Source organism: Salvelinus fontinalis, chromosome 37 (genome assembly GCF_029448725.1).
Source record: "Salvelinus fontinalis isolate EN_2023a chromosome 37, ASM2944872v1, whole genome shotgun sequence".
Classification (NCBI taxonomy): domain Eukaryota; kingdom Metazoa; phylum Chordata; class Actinopteri; order Salmoniformes; family Salmonidae; genus Salvelinus; species Salvelinus fontinalis.
Window position 1 is genome coordinate 13,713,600 of NC_074701.1, and position 14,378 is coordinate 13,727,977.

General features: G+C 42.6%; 1 protein-coding gene across 1 annotated transcript in view; it reads left to right on the forward strand.

The window, feature by feature from the left end:
* The first annotated feature begins 3,268 nt into the window (after nucleotides 1-3,268).
* socs5b (suppressor of cytokine signaling 5b) overlaps nucleotides 3,269-14,378 on the forward strand; it is a 41,077-nt gene continuing 29,967 nt past the window's right edge. Inside the window, exon 1 of the mRNA XM_055902028.1 lies at nucleotides 3,269-3,809. The gene's annotated coding sequence lies outside the window, so the exon portion shown is untranslated. The remainder of the gene's footprint in view (nucleotides 3,810-14,378) is intronic.

The following is a 14,378-nucleotide window of genomic DNA, read 5'->3' on the forward strand; positions in this document are numbered from 1 at the left end:
CTGAACAGTGACACTATCATATTATAAGACATCAACGTATTCATCTAAAAAATAGAAAGTGTTTAGGCAAATCATTAGTTAGATAGCTAGCTATCACATTAATTGTGCAAAAATATGATAGCGCTAGCCAGTTAGTGGCATTGACCGATTTGAAACTGGTATCAACAAAATGTGTTTCACTCTATCCCATAAAACATGACATTGCTAACTAGGCATCAATTAGCAAACACAATTGTTTAGTTTATTAGGACATGTAATTAATAAATTAGACACCTGACAACTTTGGTAGGTAGCAAGCTAACTTAGATAGCTTGGTTTCCATTTTCCAACAGATTTTTTCCAATCCCCCTGATTGGTCGTCAACGGTTACTGGTCTTGGAATTCATGTATTCACCAGAAACGGCTTCTGGTAAACTGTTTGCCACTAGTGGTAATAAATATTGTTGCCACAGATTCACCACTAGTGGGAAACATTTGCAAAGTTCTGGCAACATTTTGTGGCACACTATTAAGTTTGCAGCTAATTTGCCATAAACTTGTGGGAAATTTGTGACAACAAATTCATTTTTGTAAGGGTCATGGTCTGGCTGTAAAACATTAGCTACTGTAGCTGGCCAACTTGACTTTATCAGTTGTAGCCAAGCTAGCTTGCTTGATACTCACTCAATAACTTTAGCATACCGTGATTTTCTGGGCAATCCCGGTCGATTTATAAATTCAAATCTACTATATATGGCTGCAGTCCGGTGTCTTATTGTCAAAAGTAACCCACTCGTAACAGAGCCAAGCAGTTAATGGTTGTGTTCTAAAACTGTTCACCTGTTTCTACGTCAAGCAAGGACAATGTTCGATTTGTTATTTTTGTGTGTTTTAATTGTGTGTGTGCGGCACAGCAGCATATAAATTGATTTTTATCTCCAACCCCCCCCCCCCCCCTCCCAAAAAAGGTGACATATCATATTGATACATAGCTATATGCGCTAATCATTATTGTTTGGGGGGGTGCTAATGTGAAACATGGCCTTAAACACCATTGTATCATCCTGAACGCAGCCCAGGCAAATGCAATCGAGCAACATGCGGTGGCATTGGTCAACCAATGTTGCGTTAGATACCACCCATACGTTTGCTTGACACCCCTTCATTATCATGTTGGAGGAAGAAATACATATGTAAATATACACTGCTCAAAAAAATTAAGGGAACACATAAACAACACAATGTAACTCCAAGTCAATCACACTTCTGTGAAATCAAACTGTCCACTTAGGAAGCAACATTGATTGACAATAGATTTCACATGCTGTTGTGAAAATGGAATAGACAAAAGGTGGAAATTATAGGCAATTAGCAAGACAGCCCCAATAAAGGTGTGATTCTGCAGGTGGTGACCACAGACCACTTCTCAGTTCCTATGCTTCCTGGCTGATGTTTTGGTCACTTTTGAATGCTGGCGGTGCTTTCACTCTAGTGGTAGCATGAGACGGAGTCTACAACCCACACAAGTGGCTCAGGTAGTGCAGCTCATCCAGGATGGCACATCAATGCGAGCTGTGGCAAGAAGGTTTGCTGTGTCTGTCAGCGTAGTGTCCAGAGCATGGAGGCGCTACCAGGAGACAGGCCAGTACATCAGGAGACGTGGAGGAGGCCGTAGGAGGGCAACAACCCAGCAGCAGGACCGCTACCTCCGCCTTGTGCAATGAGGAGCACTGCCAGAGCCCTGCAAAATGACCTCCAGCAGACCTCCAAAATGACCTCCAGCAATGAATTTGGGCAAATGAATACATTTTCTAATGAGTTCAATACATTTAATTGATTTCCTATGAAGTTTAATAGGCTACTACTACCCAGTGAGGCCTAGCACACTCGCAGTAGCCAATGTGCAGCTTCAAAGCCATATCAGATACACTATATGTATATATACAAAATCCCCTTCAAATTAGTGGATTCGGCTATCATCGGGAGCATCATGAAATGGGTTTCCATGGCCGAGCTGCCACACACAAGCCTAAGATCACCATGCGCAATGACAAGCGTTGTTTGGAGTGGTGTAAAGCTCACCACCATTGTACTCTGGAGCAGTGAAAACGCGTTGTCTGGAGTGATGAATCATGCTTCACCATCTGGCAGTACGACAGACGAATCTGGGTTTGGCGGATGCCAGGAGAATGCTACCTGCCCCAATGTATAGTGCCAACTATAAAGTTTGGTGGAGGAGGAATAATGTCTGGGGCTGTTTTTCATGGTTTAGGTTAGGCCCCTTAGTTCCAGTGAAGGGAAATCTTAATGCTACAAAATACATAACATTCTAGGCAATTATGTGCTTCCAACTTTATGGCAACTGTTTGGGGAAGGCACTTTCCTGTTTCAGCATGACAATGCCCCCTGTGCAAAAAGCAAGGTCCATACAGAAATGGTTTGTCGAGATCGCCGTGGAAGAACTTGATGGCCTGCACAGAGCCCTGACCTCAACTCCATCAAACACCTTTAGAACGAATTGGAACACCGACTGCAAGCCAAGCCTAATCGGACAACATCAGAGCCTGACCTCCCTAATGCTCGTACGTGGCTGAATGGAATCAAGTCCCTGCAAAAATGTTCCAACATCTAGTGGAAAGCCTTTCCAGAAGAGTAGAGGCTGTTATAGCAGCAAAGGGGGGGACCAACTCCATATTAATGCCCATGATTTTGGAATGAGATGTTCGATGAGCAGGTGTCCACATACACTACATGGCCAAAATTATTGATTGTAAAACAGTGTGAAACAGGCACAGCAGCTGGGCAGACACTTTCATTACAGGAATCATTAGGATAATGCACATTACTGTTTGAACAAACCATGGTTTTATCTGCCGACAAAATAGGATTTGATTGAGGTGAGTAGGTATAATGTACAGATCGCACCATTGCACAGCCAAGTGAAAAGGGTCGAAAAATGCGACTATGCTATGGTCGCAGACTGGAGCCCTGAATCAGTCAACTAAAGTCACCAGTAATATAGGATGTAAGAATATAGCATTTCTAGAGGCCTTCATCAATCAAATCAAAGTTAAATAGCATAGCCCATTGTTGAATGCATTGGTACAAAGTAAATTAAATAATTCAGGATTTGGCAGGTGGAACTATCCCAACATAATAACCTTTAAGGCAGAGAGCAGCCCAGTCTCTCATTAGCTGCTAAATTATCACGAGGAACTTCTTCGACCCAGCCCCTCTAATATAACCTGCTGTTTGTCTCGAGCAAATTGACACGAATCAACCGAGACACCCGGGGCTCACAGCAGCCTCTCCACGTTTCCAAGTAAATGCCAACAGGCCACTACTTGATTTTCTACTCCGCTGTCATTGGCGAGATGCAGTGCCTGTCATGCTGGGCCACAGGCATGGACTTTCCCTGCAGTATCCACCATCAGAAGCTCGCTCTCGTCCTGCTTCCCCCATTGGAGTTCCATGTTGCCATTCTCTACCCGCCTGCAATCAACACTGAACGCCCCTTCTTTTCTCGGCTTTGCTTAGCGACGGCATTGGCTGTCAGGAACAGGAACGACCACCACGGCCGAAGAGAAGTGTCGGCCAAGAGACCGAACAGGATTTCTGACTTTTATGTATAATTTGCGTTTTTAATTAACATATACATTGTCTTATGTATTAGAAAGACCATTCAGAATGACATTGAAAAGCGCCCGCGTACGTTTTTGTGTTTCGTTCGACACCGTGGAGCTCAAGGGGGATATGTGCCTGACTTATCTTGATAGCCATTTTTTGCAGACAAAGAGAACTGTTGAATAGTGTTTATAAAAGACAAAAGGGTAAGTTGAGAATATTAATAACCATGATTAATTACGGAATACATGTCATTTAGCTACTTTATGTCGCTAAATAACTGTACTGTATACGTCTGTCTGTGTAATTTGGTAACAGATTTGTTCATCCAACTCGGTGTTGAAGCTCACGTTAGCATCCAGCTAGTTGACGTTAGCATCCAGCTAGTTGACGTTAGCATCCAGCTAGTTGACGTTAGCATCCAGCTAGTTGACGTTAGCTAGACACCGTTATTTGCGAAATGCAGCCATTTTTTTGGAGGAAGGTGGTGATCTGTCGGTGAAGTTTTTGTTGTTGCATAATGTTACCTTTGATCTACGGAGGTATATTATCACAACTCCTACATCATGTCTAAAACATATCGCATTAGACAGATCCTTACTTACAGCCAGGTCATGATGCAATGCCAACTATTGTCAACGTCCAGTGGTAGCAGTAGCTAACTAGCTACTGTAGATAGTTAAACAGTTAACCAGTGCTGTCTGACCGATGATAGGCCTCGATTTGGCACATCGGTTTAAATGGCCCTATCTCATCTATCTCGCATGCAATGCTAAACTATTAGTTTATGATTGCCTAAATATTAGCATGTCAAATACTAATCTCACAACCTAGAAAATATTCAACAATTATGATGTTGTAAATTTGGCAAAGGTTAGGTTGTTACGCTATAGCCTACCTCACCAATGCAGTGAATGGTCCAAATTATAATAACGTTATAGCTGATGTCGTTCTGTGCAAGCACCATATCCTAATTAATGCTATTATTTAGTATTTCGCTTAATGTTTATGTCAGAATAATGAATCCAGGAAAGTAGCCTACTGTAGTTGTGTCCATATCTGTGTCCCAATATGTCTTCCACCGTTGGCATTGTCATGCAGTAACCTGAAACGTCTGATTTATTGTAGGGCTAGCCTATCCCAAGGCTATGTAGGCATATTATTTAAGATAAGAGAACTTGATTGTCAGTCAAGTTTGCACAGAATGGAAATGTGTCTTAGGTGATCTGGCTTACAGTAAAAGCAGACATTAAACATTACACACACACCAAACATGTACATATCAGTCTAATTTAGGATTGTCACTACATTTGGAAGGATGTGTAGTGGGTGGGTGTTGTCGAAGACCTGGAGGGCTTTCCTTGTGATGTTCTGTGTACACTTCTTGGAGTTGTGGCTCTTTCCTGCCCACTGTTTTGCTGGCCTGATTGACAAATTGTGTTAGTTTACTCCTGTTCCTGACTGAGAAAGTCCAATTCCAGGAAGAGATGTTGAAAATGAGAACACTATCAGGTGTACACCATGATCAGTGTGTGTTTGCTTGCATTAACTTATTAGCTTCCTAAGTAGGAAGAGACACTGACTTGCCTTTTTGTTAATGAGGTAATTGTTTTCCTGGAAAATAGGTTTGTGGTCTTAAATTGTCCCAGAGTATTTAAAATGTGACTTGTTCCACATCCCAGCCTTTCCATGATGACGTGCTCAAAAGAGGGACTTACGTTGTTCCCCAGCTTACCCTCCAAGCCACAGTTCTTTAGTCTTGGTGACATTGAGGTCAAGGAAGCTATTGTCAATCCCCTTCACAAGGCAGTCAATTAACTGGGAGTAGCTTGAGCTAGACTTGCCCTCCAAGCAAGCAACCAGAGCCATGTCGTCCGCATATTTGATGAGGTCGCTGTTGTTGCATGCCATTTCATTAGTGTATATGGAGAACAGGAGAGGTGACATGACACAACCTTGTGGGACGCCTGTGTTCAGGACAAGGTGGTCAGATAGGGTGCCTTTAAAAATGAAAAAAAAACATGTTTTATTGTCATCTTTAAAGATCAGCTGCCACTAAAAAAACAAAATAGAAAACAGCCTATGTGGCATCCAGGGTGGGAAATTAGATGTTGGCATTGGCTGTCAGAATGGCTATTCTTACCAGAGACATTGGCAGGTGGTCATCACAGAGCATTTGGGAGTAGTTCCCCCCCCCCCCCCCCAAATGTGTTTGTGTCAGCTCTGGAAGAGAGAATCTCAACGCTACAGTGGTGAAAGTGGGGTGGGGTACAGCATAGGTTCAAACAAGAGAGAAAGATGTAGACCTTGCCTGCTGGAACAGGTATAGAACACACTCTGATATTCACTGTCTGTCCATGTTCTGTGTTGTTCTTTGAAATCACTTTGAATCAATTTCAAAACCATTCAATAAATGTCCTGTATGGTCCGATTCCCGGAGCCACCCATACGCAAAAATATATGCATGCATGACTGTAACTCGCTTTGGATAAAAGCATCTGCTAAATAGCATATATTATTGTTTTAACATTACAATGCGTGCATGTGTTTTCTGTCATTTTATCCTCATAGTTTTTATTTGCGAGGGGGCTGGTAAAACATTTTAGTGGCTGGTAAAATTTGGGCATCCACCAGCCACTGTGTTAAGTTCATTTCCCACCCTGGTTGCGTCGATATGAGTCAGAAACATTTATTCTACTGTCAAAAGTGACCACTAAGTGGATAGGATCATTTTGGTCATAGTCAATCTCGTCCATAAGAGTTTTGTGATACTTGTGGTCGTGACTGCATCACAACTTATGAAGGTTAGGTTTGTTTCAATCCAGCCCACAACTGGCAGCACACACATATTTGTTACACGCTTCATAGACAACAGGTGTATACTAACAGTGAAATGCTTACTTATGGGTCCTTTTCCAACAATGCAGAGTTAAAGATGAAACAAAAAAATTATAGAAATAGTGACACGGGGAATAAAGAGTAAAAAAAACATGACTTTATATAGGGAGTAGAAATATACAGGGAGTACCAGTACGAATCGATGTGCAGGGGTAGCTATGTACTGTACATTTACAGTTCCTTTAGAAAGTATTCATACCCCTTGACTTATTCCACATGGTGTTGTTACAGCCTGAATTCAAAATGGATTAAATGTGTTTTTTTCTTACCCATCTACACACAATAGCCCATAATGACAAAGTGAAAACATGTTTAAATTCACACTCCTGTGTCAATACTTTGTAGAATAATCTTTGACGGCGATTACGGCTGTGAGTCTTTCTGGATAAGTCTGTTAAGAGATTCCACACCTGGATTGTGCAATATTTTGCCCATTTTTATATATACGTTTTTGTGTATGTAAATATGGCTGTCCTTGTTTGCCATCGGAATGTCATTCAGCGATGTTCCTGTTTGCGGATTCATTAGTAAATATACAATCAGGTCACACATTTGTCCTGTCTATGAAAGACTACAACTTGTGTTGAGCGGTGCATTGTGCTCTGGCCCCCATCTCTCCCCCAAGGCAGCCTTTTTTTTATTTTATTTTATTTTATTTTTTACAAAGGAGGTGGAAACTAACAACAATCCTTTGGGCAAAACTGAAAGAACTGACCAGACGTAATGGCTTCAAGTAATTCCTCTCATCAACACGAATTTGACGATGGAGCTTCTATTAGCTACATGGTGACATTCAACCATACATGTTTCAACCGGAATATAGCGAAGAGGATTCAAAGCTAAATCCAACTCTTTGTTAATGTTTGAAGCTCCTCTACAGCCGACGCTAGCACCAAGAAGGCAGATGACAAATGCGGTGCACAGTTAAGTTATTTTTCCTTTAGTTTATCTACTTAAATCCATATTGTGTATTGCTGGCTAATATACTACTGTGTTACAGTGGGGGGGAAATACAATTATTTGCTAACTTGGCTAGCTATCGAGGTAGCTAGCTCGCTAAGCTAGCTTGCTAAACAACTACCGGGATCCATATCTATGACAAAAAATAGAGGTTTTACAATCGGCGATCTTTTGTATCTCGATATGTAAAACCTCTTCTCCTTTTAGTCGTAGATATGGCTAGCTACATAAACAGCAAGCTATAACGTTACAACCAGCCACCTAAAGCTAGGTTTACCAGCAAATGTTAGCGCATGACTGGAGTTGACTAGCTAGTTAGCCACGCGCCTGCTAACTTGTTATGCGCCACGCCTCCCATTTGTAACTTGTTAGCAAACGTGTAACATCAGCAACTGTAAATAAATGACTAGCTAGCTAGTTAACATGATTGACGAGGGTTGCCATTGGTTATGACCTTGGATGCATTTCAATCTCACAAAATGATAGGCGTGACGTAAGATATCATTACAAACAAATGTAAATAAGTATTGCATATATCATACATTTACTACCAAACAGTGAGGAGAAACAATAATACAACAATTTACTGTTGTACATTTCTAAAACTGAAGCTTGTTTTACTATAAAGATATTTGCCTAAGCATGCCTGATGGACATGGCTGTAGGTAGATACTGTTTACCTACCTACTTACCTACCTACCTAGGCTCATTTATACGGTCTGGTCACTGGGCAAAGTTTGAGGGTTATGCCATATTTATTTCTATTAGGCTAGATATTGTTGTACATGTAATCTTTATGCCTGTGCACATGTATGCATGTACAACTAGTCTACCCTAATGTTGATGTAATGCTGGCATGGTTCAACTGTTGTTCAAACTGTACAATAGAATATAGTTGTTCTTGTTCTTTGTCCAACAGACAAAACAGTGTAGTGCCTGGGTTTCTTCCTGTACTGGATTCCTTTGCCTGCGTGTGTCATTGTAGCAGAACTGTATCCCTGTTGAGGGATTAGACATTATGCTGGATTTCAAGCAGATGACTCATGAGGTGCTGAATGGCAATTTAATTATTACAACACTCCTCCCACAGCTTTACAAGTATTCCCTTGTTTACTGTATGTTTCTTTGGAATGGCAATTTCATCGGGGCAACCTCTCCCATCATCTGCTTAACACCAGTTCTCTTAGCTACATATTGTTACACCAGATAATGTGAATTAACCAAATATATTTTTGGTATCCATTACTAGAAGTTACAAGATATGTACTGATTGGTGTAGCACAGTGAATTTGAGACCTACCTTAGCGATGCTGTCTTTGGCCTTGATTCATGGAAACCGGAGTGTGGTAGGGACACCAGACAATAACGGATTACAAATGGAAAACCAGCCACATCGCGGACACCGACGGCTTGCTTCCGGACAAGCTAAACACCTCCTTCGCCGCTTTGAGAATAACACAGTGGCGAGGACAGTGGGCTCTCGTTCTCCGTGGCCAACATGAGTAAGACATTTAAGCGTGTTAACCCTTGCAAGGCAGACGGCATCCCTAGCCGTGTCCTCAAAGCATGCACAGACCAGCTGGCTGGAGTGTTTACGGACATATTCAATCTCTCCCTATCCCAGTCTGCTGTCCCCACTTGCTTCAAGTTGTCCACCATTGTTCCTGTACCCGAGAAAGCAAAAGGTAACTGAACTAAATGACTATCGCCCCCGTAGCACTCACTTTTGTCATCACAAAGTGCTTTGAGAGGCTAGTTAAGGATCGTACCACCTCTACCTTACCTGCCACCCTAGACGCACTTCAATTTGGATACCGCCCCAATAGATCCACAGACGATGAAATCGCCATCACACTGCCCTAGCCCATCTGGGCAAGAGGAATACCTTTTGTAAGAATGCTGTTCATTGACTACAGCTCAGCCTTCAACACCATAGTACCCTCCAAGCTCGGGTCTGAACCCCGCCCTGTGCAACTGGGTCCTGGACTTCCTCTCCCTCAATGTCATCAAAACGAAGGAGCTGATTGTGGACTTCAGCAGACAGAGCACGCCCCGCCCCCATACACGTTGACGGGGCCGCAGTGGAGGTGAAAAGCTTCAAGTTCCTCAGCGTACACATCACTGACAATCTGAAATGTTTCACCCAAACAGACAGTGTGGTGAAGGCGCAATAGCGCCTTTTCAACCTCAGGAAGCTAGAAGACCTCAGCATCACTCTCCTTGGTCAAATACCTCAGGATCACTCGCAAAGGAGACCTCTGGAACACTCTCCTTGGTCAAATAACCCTTACACAGCCTGGAGGTGTGTTGGGTCATTTGTCCTGTTGAAAAACAAATGATAGTCCCACTAAGCGCAAACCAGATGGGATGGCATATCGCTGCAGAATGCTGTGGTAGCCATGCTGTTAAGTGTGCCTTGAATTCTAAAGAAATCACTGACAGTGTCACCAGCAAAGCACCATCACACCTCCTCATTCATGCTTCACAGTGGGAACCACACATGCGGATATCACCTACTCTGCATCTCACAAAGACACAGACGGCGGTTAGAACCAAATATCAATCATTTGGACTAATCACAGCAAAGGACAGATTTCCACTGGTCTCATATCCATTGCTCGTGTTTCTTGGCCCAAGCAAGTCTCTTCTTATTAGTGTCCTTTTAGTAGTGGTTTATTTGCAACAATTTGACCATGAAGGCCTGATTTCAGGCAGTCTCCTCTGAACAGTTGATGTTGAGATGTGTCTGTTACTTGTACTCTAAAGCATTTATTTGGACTGTGATCTGAGGTGCAGTTAACTCAAATGAACTTATACTCTGCAATTCCGGGTCTTCCTTTCCGGTGGCAGACCTCATGAGAGCCAGTTTCAATTTAGCTCTTGATGGTTTTTGCGGCTGCACTTGAAGAAACGTTCAAAGTTCTTGAAATTTTCCGCATTGACTGACCTTCATGTTTCAAAGTAATGATGGACTGTCGTTTCTCTTTGCTTATTTAAGCTGTTCTTGCTATAATATGGACTTGGTCTTTTACCAAATAGGGCTATCTTCTGTATATCACCCCTAACTTGTCACAACACAACTGATTGGCTCAAATGCATTAACTTCTTACGGCTGAAATCCCACTAACGGGATCGATATGACAACAGCCAGTGGAAGTGCAGGGCGCCAAATTCAAACAACAGAAATCTCATAATTAAAATTCCTCAAACATGCAAGTATTTTACACCATTTTAAAGATAAACTTGTTGTTAATCCCACCACAGTGTCCGATTTCAAAAAGGCTTTACGACGAAAGCACACCAAACGATTATGTTAGGTCAGCAACTAGTCACAGAAAAACAGAAAGAGATAAAATGAATCACTAACCTTTGATGATCTTCATCAGATGACACTCATAGGACTTCATGTTACACAATACATGTATGTTGTGTTCGATAAAGTTCATATTTATATCCAAAAATCTCAGTTTACATTGGAGCGTTATGTTCAGTAATGTTTTGCTTCCAAATCATCCGGTGATTTTACAGAGAGCCACATCAATTTACAGAAATACTCATCATAAATGTTGATGAAAATACAAGTGTTATACATGGGATTATAGACACACTTCTCCTTAACTTTTTTGGGGTAGGGGGCAGTATTTTCACGTCCGGATGAAATACATGCCTAGAGTAAACGGCCTGCTACAAAGCCATAAAAGCTAGAATATGCATATTATTAGTAGAATTGGATAGGAAACACTCTGAAATTTCTAAAACTGTTTGAATGATGTCTGTGAGTATAACAGAAATCATATGGCAGGCAAAAACCTGAGAAAAAAAACAACCAGGAAGTGGGAAATCTGAGGTTGGTCGATTTTCAACTCAGCTCCTATTGAAGATACAGTGGGATATTGGTAATGTTGCACTTCCTAAGGCTTCCACTAGATGTCAACAGTCTTTAGAACCTTGTCTGATGCTTCTACTGTGAAGTGGGGCCGAATGAGAGGGGATTGAGTAAGGTCTACTATGACCTGAACATGCGCTGACCATGCGCGTTCATGTGAGAGCGAGCTCTGTTCCATCGCACTTCTGAAGACAAAGGAATTCTCCGGTTGGAACATTATTGAAGAATTATGTTAAACATCCTAAAGATTGATTCAATACTTCATTTGTCATGTTTTTACGGACTGTAATAACTTTTTAAACGTTTCGTTCGAACTTTCCGCTGAACTTGAACGCGCGTCGTGAGTTTGGAAAGTGTACTGAACGCTAGAACAACAAGGATTAATTTGGACATAAATGATGGACATTATCGAACAAAACAAACATTTATTGTGGAACTGGGATTCCTGAGTGCATTCTGATGAAGATCATCAAAGATAAGTGAATGTTTATAATGTTATTTCTGACTTCTATTGACTGCACAATATGGTGGATAGATTTGTGTCTTGATTGGGCTCTTAGCGCCGACCTCAGATTATTGCATGGTTTGCTTTTTCCGTAAAGCTTTTGATGGCGCAAAAGCCATGACAAGGAGACATAGTGGAGTGGTAACGCATGTGCAAGCAGTTGCTCCCGACGCCACTTGGATACACTGCAGCATCCACCGAGAGGTTATCAAGGGGCAAAGTATTGACACGTTTTTTTTAAAATTGAGAGACGAGCTTAAAGTTCTCTTTACAGACCATTTTCACTTGTCTGACCGTGGTTTGGCTAGCGCAGTTTTTATTGCTCCAATATTGTTCCAAGGTGGCTGAGCAGTTCAGACGTCTTTTTCCGTATTGTCGTGTCGTGTCCTGTATATATATATATTTACACCTTTTCTTCACATATCTTTAATTTATTTTATTATCCAAGAACTCAACTACAAAAGCTTTCCTGCAAAAGCTTTCCTGCAACCCGCTTCACCAATTACAATAAGTATTATTTACCTCAATCTGAAAATCCATCGTGGAAGATAGCCAGGGGCTAATTCAGAAGCTAGCCTGAAAGCTAACCAGAAGCTACTCCGATAGCTAGCCAGAAGCTAATCTGTAGCTGCCCCGAAATTAGCCGGTTTGCTGGCTAGCGTTGGTGTTTCAGCTGCCCACGTTTTGCGGTCATCAGCTATTCCTTTAGCTCGATAATCTACCGGCACTTTTGTGCAACGCGACTCGGACCGGAGCATTCCGGGACTTTTTTTTCTCTCAGTTTCCCCGGATTCCAACCGCAGGCTCTGGACACTTGCACCTTGATTTCGCAGCTAGCTAGCTGCATACCGTGTGACTATTGGCTTACGTCGACCCCGGAGCAAACTCAAATCATGCTGGAGCTAGCCAGCTGAGGAGTTCCATCACCATCCGGACCCGTTTCTTTTGTTGCTGCTGCAGATACGGAACCCCACCGGGCCTTCACGACTGACTGCCGACGTTATCTGCCCGAGGGATTTATCCAACCGGCACCTCCGTCCCGACGTTACCTGAACGCTCATCTGAGGCCCGCTAATCGTTAGCTGTCTTATCGGCTGCTATCTGAACAAAACCCCACTACACGGAACCTACCGACGGAAACGCACGAGGTATCTACAAACAGACCTCCATCCTATGCTGCTACCGATAGCCATATACCCGGCCAGCTGTCTGGATCGCCACGACAACAACCAACCTCTACTCACTGGACCCTTATTGATCACTCGATTAAGCATGCCTCTCCTTAATGTAAATATGCCTTGTCCATTGCTGTTCTGGTTAGTGTTTATTGGCTTATTTCACTGTAGAGATTCTAGCCCCGCTCTCTATACCATATCCAACCTCTCAGTTCCACCACCCACATATGCGATGACATCACCTGGTTTCAATGATGTTTCTAGAGACAAGATCTCTCTCATCATCACTCAATACCTAGGTTTACCTCCACTGTATTCACATCCTACCATACCTTTGTCTGTACATTATTCCTTTAAACTATTTTATCGCCCCCAGAAACTTCCTTTTACTCTCTGCTCTAGTAGCTCTAGGCGACCAATTCTCATAGCTTTTAGCCGTACCCTTATCGTACTTCTCCTCTGTTCCTCTGGTGATGTAGAGGTGAATCCAGGCCCTGCAGTACCTGGCTCCACTCCTATTCCCCAGGCGCTCTCTTTTGATGACTTCTGTAACCGTAATAGCCTTGGCTTCATGCATGTTAACATTAGAAGCCTCCTCCCTAAGTTTGTTTTGTTCACTGCTTTAGCACACTCTACCAACCCGGATGTTTTAGCCGTGTCTGAATCCTGGCTTAGAAAGACCACCAAAAATTCAGACATTTTTATCCCCAATTACAATATTTTCAGACAAGATAGAACGGCCAAAGGGGGCGGTGTTGCAATCTACTGCAAAGACTGCCTGCAGAGTTCTGTTATACTATCCAGGTCTGTTCCCAAACAATTTGAACTTCTACTTTTAAAAATCCACCTCTCTAAAAACAAGTCTCTCACCGTTGCCGCCTGCTATAGACCACCCTCTGCCCCCAGCTGTGCTCTGGACACTATATGTGAACTGATTGCCCCCCATCTATCTTCAGAGCTCGTGCTGCTAGGCGACCTAAATTTGAACATGCTCAACACCCCAGCCACCCTACAATCTAAGCTTGATGCCCTCAATCTCACACAAATTATCAATGAACCTACCAGGTACCACCCCAATTCCGTAAACACGGGTACCCTCATAGATATCATCCTAACAAACTTGCCCTCCAAATACACCTCTGCTGTTTTCAACCAAGATCTCAGCGATCACTGCCTCATTGCCTGCATCCGTAATGGGTCAGCGGTCAAACGACCTCCACTCATCACTGTCAAACGCTCCCTGAAACACTTCAGCGAGCAGGCCTTCCTAATCGACCTGGCCGGGGTATCCTGGAAGGATATTGATCTCATCCCGTCAGTAGAGGATGCCTGGTCATTTTTTTAAAATGCC